Consider the following 15,177-nt stretch of genomic DNA (forward strand, 5'->3'; position numbering starts at 1 on the left):
TGTAGTGCGTGGAGCAGTGGATGCGGCTAATGGTGCAGTAGGTAGGAGACGCCACTTGACAGTTAACCACACTCACCTTGACCACTCGTATCAAAGCATTGAATTCCTTCCTGCACTGCATCCATGTTCGTGGTGCTGTGCGCCTGGCATTGACTTTGACCCCTGCTGCCTTCCACTGCCTTTTGGCCATATGTTTGTACGGCGTCTTGCCCCACCCCCCCCTCAATACGGATATATGATGACCTTACTTCTGTCCACCTCTTGCAAATGTTAAGACTGTGCATTGACTTGAGCGTTAAGTGCCAAAATGGTGTCCATCACTTTAAATCAGCAATGCACACTGATTGCATCAATTTTCTCCTTACTTTACATGCTTTCAGCATTCGGTATTTGCACATGCATTAACTCCTATACCAAGATGGCGTCCAGCACACGTCACACTGGAAACGTGCGTGCGCAGCCAAGACGCCATCTTGGATGTTCGAGAGGCCGCATAGCGCCAAAACAATGGGAGCTACACGGCCCAATTTAGCGCCATTAATTTTAAGAAATTATGCTGTGCAATATTAGCATTGCTTAATGCTTTAGTATGAAATTGTTTTCCCTGCTATTTCAAAATAGCCTCAGTTTATTTTGGCAATCTTACTGATTTTATTCCATTCTCTTATTTTTCTCTAATCTTTCTTGCGCTCCTTGTCCCTTTTGCTCTTCTTTCTGCTTTCTCACCTGTTTTTGCCTTTCGTCACCATATTAGTTTAAACTCCCCTGTAGCACTAGTTAACCTTCCGCTGAAGTTAAAGAAAATGTGTACGATTCTGCTGTCTCCAACAAAACCTTTCGAATACGTCGCCATGACTTAGAAGCTCGACCTGTGCAGATGGACAAGGATGTGTTATCTCCTGAGGTTAATCTTAATTTGGACTTCACTTATCAGACTGCACAAAGATACACTCAGTGATAAAGAGTTCGTAGAAGGAACATGGGCCTAGAAATTGGTTTGCGCTGGACTTGAGGTGCAAACTCAGTGGCAAACATGAACGTCTGTGATGGAACTGATGAGCAAGAGGACCACACATGCTGGGGATGTCAGTCGCGGCCCAAGAGGCAGTGCGCCAATCGCAAAGAAAAGGAAGATCGGCCGGTGGGGACACCAGCACCAAACCTACCATGATGCCAGAGGGGGGACCAGATCGGGGGGGGGGGGGCGGTGGGCTAGCGGTGGCCGGCAGCAGCCCTCAGTCTTAATCTGGAGCCAGGAGGAGCAATGGGCCTAATGCTTGTTTCAAGAAAGCACCCTGGACAGCTACAGGGCACCCTAACCAATATGGTGTGCGGTACATACCCAATGCAGAAGCCGCAAGTCACATTGGGCCCTTCAGCGCCTGTTTTTCATCTGAAAAATGGGCATTGCACGGTCCAATTTCTAGGCCACAGTGTTAAATGTCCAAGAAGTGCAGAATGTCAACTGTTTTTAGGTTCGTGCTCAAAATAGCTGTATAATAGTTATATGCCTGTATGATATGGTTGCAATAAGAATATGAAAGAATTTTCTGGCGACGGGGCAGAAAATAACTGTCGTCTCTTACTGTCATGTGATACTGCCCCACTCTGAACAGAAACAAAACCACAATAGCAAAACATACCAGCAGCAAAAGATACAAAGCCAATCATCAAGACAAAAAATTGCCTTCGCCAGTGTGGTACAAAGCTGCAAAAGAGTCCCACGGGTCAGACGGCTTCATAAATCATTTGAAATTCACTCTTACAGCCAACAATGTTGCCTTAGCTCTTTGATTGCATTATGGCATTGTGTCACGTTCAGAATTGTCCTTTATTCTATTGATAATGAATGTTCTAGCAGGGGATGAAGTGCACTCATGCTTTAATTAGATTCAAGGCCCCCTTCCAGCATTAAACAGAAGATCTTTCTTTTCAATCTGATTAACATTTTGTACCAATGATTGTTTGCTGACCTTATCTTCTAAATGTTAGCTGACCTGAGTTTATAAAACTGACTTGAATTTGGCAGTCAAGCGGTTGGAAACTGGACATTGACGCTCTAAGGGTTAAACAGAAAGTCTATAGCTTGTGTTCTGGCAAACTTATTTTATCAGTGACTAGGGGACCATCAGTGGAGTTTTAATAAATAAGGAGTACATCAGAGGCCCAATTTGCACTTGGATATTATTGTTATATATAACGATGAAGCGTCAGGGGGTTGATTTTATTACATAGAATTACATTGAATGTGCAGCACAGATACAGGCCATTCAGCTCAACAGTCCATGTCAGTGTTCATGCTCCACACGAGTCTCCTCCCACCCTTCTTCAATCTAATCCCATCAACATATCTTTCAATTCCTTTCTCCCTCATGTGTAAATGCATCTATGCCAGTCGCCTCAACCACTCCTTGTGGTGGCGAGGTCCACATTCTAACCATTCTCTGGGTAAAGAGGTTTCTCCTGAATTCTCTATTGGATTTCTTAATGACTATCTTATATCTATGGCCCTAGTTCTGGTCTCCCCCGCAAGTGGAAACATCTTCTCTACGTCTACCCTATCAACCCCTCACATAATCTGAATGGCCGCTATGAGGTCACTCCTCAGTCTTCTCTTTTCTAGATATAAGAGCCTATTTCAGGTGATAGACCTCTTGATTATGCAAATTGGGATCCCATGTAGAAGTTAGGATCCTGATTAAAATTTTGAGGGAAGCATGGGTTGAGCGGCCTAACCAGCAGTTCTTAAAGGGACTGGTCACTCCAAAAACCCCAGAAAAGTTCTGGGTGGACGCTCCAGCCGTTCAAGGGAAGGCCCCTTTTAAAATGGCAGCAGCCGAACCGTCGTGTTAACAGGATGGTAAGTCTACCAACCCCATTTTGAGGTCATCGCTGCTCCATTAATGGCGATTTGGCTAAGTTAAAATCAGCCTCCTGATTTTAGGATTCTACTCTAAGCTTCAAAAAACAAGAATCTAGTTTCCTAGATAACTCAGTAGGTTAAGTGAGTGAGTAACTTGGTCATAAATTCCAGGAAGGTCCTAGCTTTATTCCCTGTCTTGTGCTGAGTTACCCAAACTCAGTCAAGGCAGCATTAGTAGATACAACAATTGGACTCATCGCCCCAAAGTGATGGAGGGGAAAATCATCCAGGGCTTCTACTCCTGATCTCTACCCAATGACCCCTGCTAGAAGTGTGCGTGTGTGAACATTGGGATCAGGCTTGGGTGTGATCCCTCCACGGTCAAATATAGGAGGTGTAGTAGAGGATACATAGAGTATTTGTGGAAACAAGAGTAATCCCACTTTTAGCAGTATGTAATTCAGGGTATACTTTTTATTTTTAGAGGCTATGGTATGAATGAGGATTAAATATAGTGGGGGCGAAATTGTGCCATGTAGCATTGCACCAGCACTATTTAAAGGGATCATGAAGTACTTACAGGTTAGTTGCTGGATTATTTATTCTGGCTGCTGGTGCAATTGTTCATGTTTTTGGAGGTTTCCCATACTTGGAGAAAGTTTCAATACTCTACAGGAAGAGTAGTCTGGCTGGTTTTGCTGTACTCTTTGTGGCATTTAAAATATTGTGCCAAAAAAAGTTGCTTCCAGACATGGGTGGCATGGTGGGTCTTCCTCTGGGAATTGAACATGACTGGGAGAATGAAAAGAGGCCATGCAGAGTAGGGCAAGCTGCTAGAAGAGGGAGGAGGAGATGGAGGAGCAGGGCACTCAGCAGGAGGCCATATCCGCAAAGGGTCTTCAGGGACCAATTGTCTTACCTCAACTTCAGCGACGACCAGTGCATCAGATGTCTTCGGTTCACAAAAGAGGTCGTGTCTGGAATTTGTCAACTGCCACAGCCACAATTGCAACCTTAAAGCAGGGAAAGGACAGCATTGCCTATGCCTGTCAAGGTGACAGTGGCTCTTAATTTTTATGGTGCTGGCTCCTTTCAGGCTGCTACTGGAGATATAAGCAACATCTCGCAGTTTACAGTACGCTGCAGTATAAGGGAGGTCACTGAGGCTCTGTATACAATGAAAGACAAATTCAAATTATTCTCTCTTGCCAGAAACAAACAGGAGGAGCATGGATAAGTTTTTGCTCACATTACAGGCTTCCTCATGATGCAGGGTGCCATTGCAGACTGCACAGTCATTGCCTTTCATGCACCTCATCTGAACTTGGGCATATTCATGAACAGAAAGGGATTTCATTCCCTCAATGTGCAGCTGGTACGCGACCACAGGCAGCGCATCATGCATGTGAATGCCCTCTAAACTGGCAGCAGTCATGATTTGTTCATTTTGCGGCAGTCCTCTGTTCCACCTATATTTCAACCAACACGGCTAGTCAAAGGTTGGCTACTGGGTGCCAAGGGTTATCCCCTCATGACGTGGTTCATGGCTCCGGTCAGGAACCCATGCACACGTGCAGAGCAGGCCTACAATGAGAGCCATTCTGCCACAAGGAACATCATAGAGCACACCACAGGCATCCTCAAGCAATGCTTCCACTGCCTGGACCATTCTGGAGGAGCCCTGCAGTACTCAGTGGAGCGGGTATCAAGATTTGTCGTTGTATGCTGCATATTGCATAACCTGGCTATTATGAGGAAACAGCCCTTGCCACTGCCTATCAGGCAAGACCAGAAGAGCAGAAGCAAGTGGAGGAGGAAGAGGAGGAGGAAGTGCAACAGGATGTGGAGGAAGAGGCAGGGAGACAACAACGTTGACAGGCCCTTTCTGCTAGGGCTCTATGTGATCAGATTATTAATTAGCGATACCAATAACCTCAACGACACCTCCCCTTTCACCAACAGTCCCACACTCCTTACCTTTCCTCTCTCACATGACCATCAAATCGTCCTCCTTATGATTACACATTGCTTCCTCCCTCAGCTCATCGCAGAAATAAAAACCACCACCAAATGCAAATTCAAATCCACTTTTATAAATTAACACATGAAATTATGCAAACAAAATGAGACTATTCACCCTTGTGCATTCCCTTAGTGCCTGTTGTTCGTGTGCCTTTTCCTTTCCTAGTGCTCCTACGAGTGCATCCTCAGTGGCTGGAACATGGGTGGTGGAAGGCTGCTGATCTTCAATTGAGGAGACTGCAGATGGCCTTGGAGGATGACCTCAAGCAGCTCTGGGCTGAAAGGGCCCGGCCTCAAATTGCACCATCTGGCCTGGGCTACAGCAGTCTGGCCTGGCTGGCTGACAGGCAACAGCAAGGGCACTGGCGGAGTGGCAGGGGTGGGAGCAGTAATGCTGTCATCCGGAGAGAGGACAGCAGGTTGGTCTTCCATGCCACTGCCACTCTCCCGGGGTAGCACCTCAGCAATTCTGGTGATCTGTTGAAGAACAAATTGCTCAACTGCCGTGATGCTCTGGAAACAGTGGTACACAGTGCCATGATGGCAGCAGTCTGAGCTTCCAAGGCAGCAATCATGCCTTTGATGGAAGCTGTTTGTGCTGCAATGGAAACTGTAACATCGGTCATCAGGCGTTGTATTTTGGTGGGTTCCACAGGTGTGCTGATGGAGGTGACCACCCGTTCCATGTTGGAAAGGATGGGCTCCAAGCTCTGCGCAAAGCCCTGTGCCAAGTTGGAGTTGGACTCCTCCATGCCCCTTGACATTGTGCGCAGGCTTTCTGGCAGGCTTTCCAGTGCACCAATCATTTGGTTTTGTACACCCATCAGCCTTCTTCTGTAGCCTGGCCCATCAAAGTCATCATCTGACTCCTCTGCAGCAGAACTAGTGAGTGACCTCACCCTCCGGCGAGCTGGCACCTGCAATATTCTTTTCCCCCACCCTGACTCCTGCGCACCTGTGCCCGGTGTCTCACCACATGCAGATCCCTCCTCTATCCTAGCCTCTATACTACGTGCAGTGTCAGTCTGTGAACTGGTGGCTGTGAGTGTAAGATCTACTGACCGTGTCTCTTCATCACCATTGTCTTCTTCCTCTCCCTCCTCTGACTGGGAAGCTTCCAGTTCTTGATTATCTAAAACGATAAAGAGACAAGAGTTGGGTTGTGGTGAGGAGAGAGGAAAATGTAAGAAGTATGTGCTTTCACCATCGGCAGCATGTGAGTCAGAAAAGATTGGTGGATGAAGGAGAAATGGGAAGAGAGAAGGAGGATTAGGTATGCAGAAACCCTCATCATCAATCACTCCAAAGCTGCCAGTGGCCAAGGCCTCAGCAATGGCCTTCCCATGATGGCCAGCACTGTCTCCTCCATGGGAGTCAAGACGTGTAGGCGCGCTTGTCCTCCCCCAGTTATTTCTTGCTGCCTTCTGTTCTGCGCCACCTTCTCCTGCAAGAAAGAGGGCAGTGTGTCAGTGATTGTCCTGCAGGATGTTTGGGTGATGTGGCTGTCATGGTTGAATGGCTACCAGTGTGTTTGGACTGTGATTTGTGGGTGTGAGGCTTGCAACAGTGGTAATGTGTGAGGGTGAGATAAAGCATATGATTTGAACGGTTGAGTATGGATTGAAAGAGATTTTTTTAATTCATTCATGGGATGTCACTGGCAAGGCCAGCATTTATTGCCCATCCCTAATTGCCCTTGAGAAGGTGGTGGTGAGCCGCCTTCTTGAACCGCTGCAGTCCGTGTGGTGAAGATTGTTGGTAGGTGGGTGATGGGAGTGTAGTGCATAAGAACATAAGAAATAGGAGCAAGAGTAGGCCATTCAGCCCCTTGGGCCTGCTCCGCCATTCAATAAGATCATGGCTGATCTTCGACCTCAACTCCACTTTCCCCCCCGATCCCCATATCCCTTGATTCCCTTAGAGTCTAAAAATCTATCAATCTCAGTTTTGAATATACTCAACGACTGAGCATCCACAGCCCTCTAGGGTAGAGAATTCCAAATATTTATGACTCTCTGAGTGAAGAAATTCCTCCTCATCTCAGTCCTAAATGTCTGACCCCTTATCCTGAGACTATGTCCCCTAGTTCTAGACTCTCCAGTCAGGGGAAACAAGCCTGTCAAGCCTTCATAGAATCTTATATGTTTCAATGAGATCACCTCTCATTCTTCTAAGCTCCAAAGAGCATAGGCCCATTCTACTCAATCTTTCTTCAAAGGACAACTCTCTCATTGCAGGAATCAATCTACCGCCTCTAAGGCAAGTATATCCCTCCTTAGATAAGGAGACCAAACTGCACACGGTACTCCAGGTGTGGTCTCACCAAAGCTCTGTACAATTGCAGCAAAACTTCCTTACACTTGTACTCCAACCCCCCTTTCAGTAAAGACCAACATATTATTTGCCTTCCCAATTGCTTGCTGTACCTGCATGTTAACTTTCTGTGTTTCCCAAATCTCTCTGAACATCAACGTTTAATTGTTTCTCACCATTTAAAAAAAAATCCATTTTTCTATTTTTCCTACCAAAGTGAATAACCTCACATTTCCACATTATACTCTACCTTCTTACCCATTCACTTAATCTGTCGATATCCCTTTGCAGACACTTTGCATCATCCTCACAGTTTACTTTCCCACCTAGCTTTGCATCGTCAGCAAACTTGGATACATTACACTCGGTCCCATCATCTAAGTCATTAATATAGATTGTAAATAGCTGAGGCCCAAGCACTGATCCTTGCAGCTCCCCACTAGTTACAACTTGCCAACCTGAAAATGACCCATTTATTTCTACTCTGTTTTCTGTCCATCAACCAATCCTCAATCCATGCTAATGTATTACCCCCAATCCCACGAGCCCTAATCTTGTGTAACAACCTCTTGTGTGGCACCTTATCGAATGCCTATTGAAAATCCAAATATACTACATCCACTATTCCCCCTTATCTACCCTGCTAGTTACATCCTCAAAAAGCTCTAATAAATTTGTCAAACACGATTTCCCTTTCATAAAACTGTGTTGACTCTGTCCAATCATATTATGATTTTCTAAGTGCCCTGTTACTATGATCTTAATAATAGATTCTAGTATTTTCCCTACTACTGATGTCAGGCTAACTGGCCTGTAGTTACCTGTCTTCTCTCGCCCTCCTTTCATGAATAGCGGGTTTACATTTGCTACCTTCCAATCCACGGGGACCGTTCTAGAATCTAGGGAATCCTGGAAGATCAAAAACAATGCACCCACCATCTCTGCAGCCGCCTCTTTTAAAAATCTAGGATGTAGCCATCAGGCCCAAGAGATTTGTCAGCTTTTAGTCCCAGTAATTTTTCTAAAACTTTTTCTTTACTAAACTCAATCACTTTAAGTTTCTCCCTTTCATTAGACCCTTGGTTCCCCACTATTTCCGGTATGTTTTTTGTGTCTTCTACTGTGAAGACAGGTGAGATTTTACTTTCAGTTGCCGGTAATTGATATGACTCCAATTTGGTAAAAAGGTGCTTTATTGAAATTCAAAAAAGGACCAACACATGCAGTGTTGGGGCAGTGATTTACAACACAGAGCAAGAGATCATATCACCCGTTCTGCACTGGGTAGAGTCGTGTCTGTCTAGGAGTCTTGAAGAAAGCGTGCTTTCCACACCGCCTGGGCTACCTTTGTCGATTGGTTATCTCTCATGTCTTCTGCCCCACCTCAGGTGACCTCTTGACTTCTCGTCCTCAGTCCTGCTCCGCCTGGAGCTATTTCTGTTGATCCGGGTCGTTTGTTGAAATGTTGAATAGCTGTTTGGCTGGTCTCCAATGCTACCAGTCGTTACTCCTGCCAAGTCTCTACAATCTGATATCATCGCAGGGCGCTCCTTTTATGCCACTTTTTGGGGTAGACCCAGGGTCAGCTGTTGACATGATCCGTTGCTCTATTGGGGTCTCCCAATCATGGAAATCAGCAAGCAGCACCAATTTAACAGGTTGCATGCAGCACAATGAACAGACGCTGGTTCTTCGAGCCTGTTTTCAGGGGTTATCCAATGTAATCCCCAGTGTGTTATGCTTAGTCTTCATCAACATATCTATCACATACACACTATTTCGAAACCTCATTCATAACTGATCCCCATCATCATCATGTATACTATATATAACCTACATTCATTTACATTTCCCATTAACATTACATACTATGTTCAATCCGTTCTCACATACATTGCTTCATTCATGGCAAAAAAGTCTCTTTCATAAATTTAATTAAGTATTATTAATGTTGCCTGACAAGAAATCCACAACTCACTATTAAATTGATAATTATGAATAGTATGTGACCCATAAATTCATTAATTCCCCCATTCAATTACACAAATCTGATTAATGGTCTTGGGTACATCTCATCCTTGAACCTATTATCCCTCCTCAAATGTAAAGGCTCACAACTTTTTTTTCCAAATGAAATTATACAGTGAGCTCATTGATTCACTTTCAGCTTTGATCAAACCTCAATTTTGAAGAATTTTATATTAATGTAGGGCAGAATAATTATGATGAAGAATAAAAAGAAATTACAATACCACAGCACTCCACATCTCAAATGCAACCAGACTCAAGCTATGAACCATCACTTCCCATGTGGGATCCTAAGAAGTAGTGAGGTATTACGATAAGTGTAAGGTATTGCATTTTGGCAGGAAAAATAAGGGGTCCACATACTGCTTGGATAATAAGAGACTAGATAGGGTGAATGAGCAATGAGATCTGGGGGTACAGATACACACATCACTAAAAGTAGCGACGCAGGTTAATAAGGCCATTAAAAAAGCAAACCATTCAATGGGTTCATTTCTAGAGGGATAGAATTGAAAAGCAGAGAAATTATGTTAAACTTGTATAGAACCTTGGTTAGACCACACTTGGAGTACTGTGAACAATTCTGCTCTCCATATTGCAAAAAAAAAGAGGCACCCCGGAGAAGGTGCAAAAAAGATTTACTGGGATGATACCAGAAATGAGGGGTTATATCTATCAGGAAAGATTGAGCAGGCTGGGGCTCTTTTCACTGGAAAAGAGAAGACTGATGGGTGACCTGATAAGTCTTTAAGATTATGAAAGGGTTTGATAGGGTAGACGTAGAGAAGATGTTTCCACTTGAGGGGGAGACCAGAACTAGGGGCCATAGATATAAGATAGTCACTAATAAATCCAATGGGGGATTCAGGAAAAACTTATTTACCCAGAGAGTGGTTAGAATGTGGAACTCGTTACCACAAGGAGTAGTTGAGGCGACTAGCATAGATGCATTTAAGTGGAAGCTAGATAAACACATGAGGGAGAAAGGAATAGAAGGATATGCCAATAGGGTTAGATTAATTAGGGAGGGAGGAGGCTTGTGTGGAGCATAAATACCAGCATGGACCTGTTGGGCCAAATGGCCTGTTTCTGTGCTGCACATTCTATGTAAGTCTATGTAAGTATATCACATCATGGCTCCAAATGCACAGTACAGCAAATTACACAAGGTCAAAGTGATATAGGCAGACATCTTCTGTTGAAGATTGTAAGGATCTGTGGCAATTACTGTGATAAGGAGCTATTTTTACGTTATTCTATTATGTTATCAGTGATTTATTTTGAAACCAAAGCTTAAATTTTGCTGTTGGTAACATTAGCAAATGAACATCAGTTTATATAAAGTTAATCGGTTCAGCCACTGTAGAGCAGGGTTGCCAACTTCGGTTAGATGTATTCCTGGAGGTTTCATCGCATGATTTCTCGCCCCCAATCTCCTCATCCCCACATTGCCACCATTGTTGCCAAACACGTCCATCCTTGCAACACACCACCTTCCCATACCAAGTGTAAAGTGAACACACTCAGTCACTTTATAGGATGATTCTTAACTGTCAGTCAAACAGCCAATTTTCCCATCTCCAATATTTTTACAACTAATAAATGAAAGTGCTCAAAGAAAATGAAAACAACGTACAATTTTTCTCCTGGGTTGCTCACTGCAGTGTTCTGGAGGTTAATCTTCAATTCCTGGAGACTCCAGGCCAATCCTGGAGGGTTAGCAACACGACTGTAGAGGCATCCCTGGCGTCGGCCTAAAACAGGCATTAGGTCCCCTGAATATGCTAATAAGGGGCCTAATGTCTGTACTAGGACCCATTACAGAAATTTATTTCCAAAAATTTGCCTGCTCCGCTCAGGATTACTTGATCTACATGCAGCCTAAGGGACCTTGAAGGGGCCGCTGGAGGTCGCCACCAAAAAGCGACATTTTTAAAAAAATACTTGCCTTAATGTGAAGCCAAGAGGAGAAGGAGTGCTCTTCCCGGCTCCTTAGCGTTTGCCATGAGCCACTGCCAGTCCCCTCTCAGCTCCCCTTCCCAATTGCCTCCCCCTCAGGTCCTACCTGAGGGCCACTGCCAGTGTCACAGCGGTCGACATTCATCCTCGCTTCATCGGGGAGCTGGCTGGGGACCCGTGGTAGGTGTCCGCAGCTCAGCTGTCTTATTAAAATGAGGCCTGAAGTCCAATATCGATCAGGCCTTGAGCTTAACTGATGCCACAAATTAATTTCCATCCTATGGTATTAAAGGGAATGTGGCAACAAGGATAGAAATTGGTTAAAGGACAGTAAACAGATAATAGTGGTTATTGGATATTTTTCAGACTAGAGGGATGTAAACAATGGTGATCCTCAGGTGTCAGTGTTGGGACCATTGATCTCTCAATATAGATAAATACTCTGGACTTGGGCACATGGGTCACAATATCAAAATTTGCAAATGACACAAAAATAGGAGCATGGTTAACTGTGAAGAAGATTGTGAGTGACTTCAGAAGAACATAAACAGAGTAACAGATTGGGCAGATAGATGCCAAATGAAGTTTAATGCAGAGAAATGCGAGGTGATACATTTTAGGAGGATGAATAAGGAGAGGAAATATTCCAAATTACGAAGAATTACACAGAATTATAGCACAGAAACAGGCCATTCAGCCCAACAGGTCCATACCGATGTTTATGCTCCATGTGAGCCTCCTCCCACCCTTCTTCATCTAAGCCTATCAACATATCCTTCTATTCCCTTCTCCCTCATGTGTCTATCTTGGTTCTCCTTAAATGCATCTATGCTATTCACCTCAGCTACTCCTTGTGGTAGCAAGTTCCACATTCTTACCGCTATCTGGGTGAAGAAGTTTCTCCTGAAATCTCTATTTGATTTGTTAGTGACTATCTTATATTTATGGCCCCGAGTTCTGGTCTCCCCCACAAGTGGAAACATCTTTTCTAAATCTACCCTATCAAACCCTTTCATAATCATAACGATCTCCATCAGGTCACCCTTCAGTCTTCTCTTTTCTAGAGAAAAGAGCCCCAGCCCATTCAATCTTTCCTGATAGGTATAACCTCTCATTTCTGGTATCTTCCTAGTAAATCTTTTTTTGCATCTTCTCCAGTGCCTCTATATCCTTCTTATAGTGTGGTGACCAGAACTGCTCGCAGTACTTCAAATGTGGTCTAACCAAGGTTCTGTACAAGTTTAGCGTAACTGCTCTGCTTTTCAATTCTACCCCTCTAGAAATGAACCCCAATTGTTGGTTTGCTATTTTTTTTAATAGTCTTATTAACCTGCATCGCTACTTTTCATGATTTGTGTATCTGTACCCCTAAATCCCTCTGCTCCTCTACCCAGTTTAGACTCTTATTTTCCAAGCAGTATGTGGCCTCCTTATGATTCCTACCAAAATGTACCACACTTATCTATATTGAAATTCATTTGCCAATTACACACCCATTCTGCAAGTTTATTAATGTCTTCCTGTATTTTGTCCCAGTCCTCCTCAATATTAACTATACCCCCCAATTTGGTGTCGTCTGCAAATTTTGAAATTGCACTTCAGATTCCTGAGTCCAAATCGTTTATGTATATGGTGAACAACGATTGTCCCAGACCAATCTTTGTAGAACACCACTTCCCACCTTTTGCCAGTTTGAGTAACTACCTTTAACCCCTACACTCTGTTTTCTGTTTTGTAGCCAGCTTGCTATCCATACTGCTACTTGTCCCCTGACTCCACACGCTCTGATCTTAAACGTGAGTCTACTATGCAGTACCTTATCGATGGCCTTTTGAAAATCCAAATATATTACATCTAATACATTGCAGTTATCTACACTTATTGAATTCTTTGAAGAAGTAACAGTAAGGTTGGTCAAGCATGACCTTCCCTTTTGAAAAAAGGAGGCTGCGTGCAGATTTAATTGAGGTATATAAAATTATGACGGGACTAGATAGAGTGGATAGGGAGGACCTATTTCCCTTAGCAGAGGGGTCAGTGACCAGGAGGCATAGATTTAAAGTAATTGGTAGAAGGATTAGAGGGGAGCTAAGGAGAATTATTTTCACCCAGAAGGTGGTGGAAGTCTGGAGCTCACTACCTGAGAGGGTGGTAGAGGCAGAAACCCTCAACTCATTTAAAAAGTACGTGAATGTGCAATTGAAGTGCAGTAACCTACCGGGCTACGGACTAAGTGCTGGAAAGTGGGATTAAGCTGGATAGCTCTTTTTTGGCTGGCACGGACACGATGGGCCGAATGGCCTCCTTCTGTGCCGTAACTTTCTATGATTCTATGAAATCCGTGCTGACTACTCTTTATTATATTTTTGGTTTCTAGTTGTTTCTCTATTACATCTTTGAATATGGATTCTATAATCTTTCCTACCACCAACATTAAGCTAATTGGTTTATAGTTCTCTGGACTTGTTCCATCTCCCTTTTTAAATGTAGGAATCACATTAATTGTCCACCAGTCCTCTGGTACTATTCCCATTTCTAATGAGTTTTTATATATATGTAATTGTGCCTCTGCTATCTCTTCCCTAACTTCTTTTAATGTGTGCAGATGCAATCCATCTGGACCTGGGGTTTTATTCTCTCTCAGTTTGATTAATTTATCAATTATCTCCCCCCTTTCTATCTTAAATGTCTTTACATCTTTTTTGATTTCTTCATTATATACATTAAATGGTAAAAATGAGTAGCGGATCCAAGATATTTAACGATTCAGTTACACAAATCATTTGCAAGTAGGAAGACCAAAGTTGATAAAACTGCAAAAAAAAGCATATGGGATCCTAGATTTTATAAATAGTAGTACAGAGCATAAAAACAAAGATACAATGCTAAACCCCAATACAAACCATTGCTAAGGCTGCAGTTAGAATACTGGCCTAGAAATTTGGACGAGCAGCGCCCATTTTTCCGGTGCTAAATGGTCTCCTAAGACTCCAATATGGCGGGCAGGAAGTGCACGCTCATTACGAGCCGGAAGTGCGCCATATTGTTAAAGATCAAAAAAATCACTGTGCAGTGCCCCCACGTGAAACCGGCGTTAGGCACTTCACATATTCAAATAAGGTGCCGGACCCTAACCCTAACCCTAATGCAGGCACTTCACATATTCAAATAAGGTGCCTAACACCTGTTAGAAGCACCCACTGCAAGATTGACTTGCACTGAGGCAGACGGCGCCAGCTGGGGGTGTAAAACGAGTGGCCAATTTGATCCCGTCAGTTTCCTGCTGGGCAAGTTAGGTTAAAATTACCCCCTTGATTTGCAACTGTTTCATTTGTGGGAAAATTTTGCTTTGAATGAGCACTTTATGGTTACTGTGTTTCACTTGCTAGAGATACAGAGGAAATTAGAAGAAAATTCTGCTTCACAATCCTCCTTGACTGCTTTGATGAGATCATTACAGGTAAAGAAGAAAGTGGAACTCCCTATTGTTTATTCATAGTTTCAGAAGGCTTTCAAAAAGAGTTCCAGATGAAAGTTTTCTAATTAAATTGAAAGCCGCGGGAATCCAAGGTAAAAAACAAGGTAGAACAATATGAAGCAGAGAGTTTCACAGGTGTAATGTCAGACTGGAGGAGGTGTTGCATAGGGTCCTTCTGAATCAGTGCTTTGATCTCTGTTGTTTCTGATCATCAAAGACCTGGCTACTGACAACACTAAAAAAGAAAGAACATTAGAGACAGGATGCAACTAAAGACTTGCTAAAGGATTTAGCTCAGTTATGCAATTAGGCAGATAAATTAAATTTAATGCAGATAAATGTAAAGTATAGGATGTTGATCATAAGTATAAAATGCTTGAAATTAAATTAGCACAGGAAGACTTAGAAGGATACGTAAACTAACACTAGATTCATCACTTTTAATCTCCAGACAATGTGGTGATGCAATTAGTAAACCTAATAGAATTGTGAAATATATAGCTAGACCAATAGA

The 15,177-nt window shown here is 43.4% G+C and overlaps 1 long non-coding RNA gene across 1 annotated transcript in view; it reads right to left on the minus strand.

Annotated features, from left to right (window-relative positions):
- Window positions 1-11,045: 11,045 nt before the first annotated feature.
- LOC137333657 (uncharacterized) overlaps window positions 11,046-15,177 on the minus strand; it is a 30,652-nt gene continuing 26,520 nt past the window's right edge. The window contains exon 5 of the long non-coding RNA XR_010965956.1: window positions 11,046-14,898. This is a non-coding gene — a long non-coding RNA (uncharacterized lncRNA). The remainder of the gene's footprint in view (window positions 14,899-15,177) is intronic.

This window comes from Heptranchias perlo, chromosome 2, assembly GCF_035084215.1.
Source record: "Heptranchias perlo isolate sHepPer1 chromosome 2, sHepPer1.hap1, whole genome shotgun sequence".
In the NCBI taxonomy this organism is placed as follows: domain Eukaryota; kingdom Metazoa; phylum Chordata; class Chondrichthyes; order Hexanchiformes; family Hexanchidae; genus Heptranchias; species Heptranchias perlo.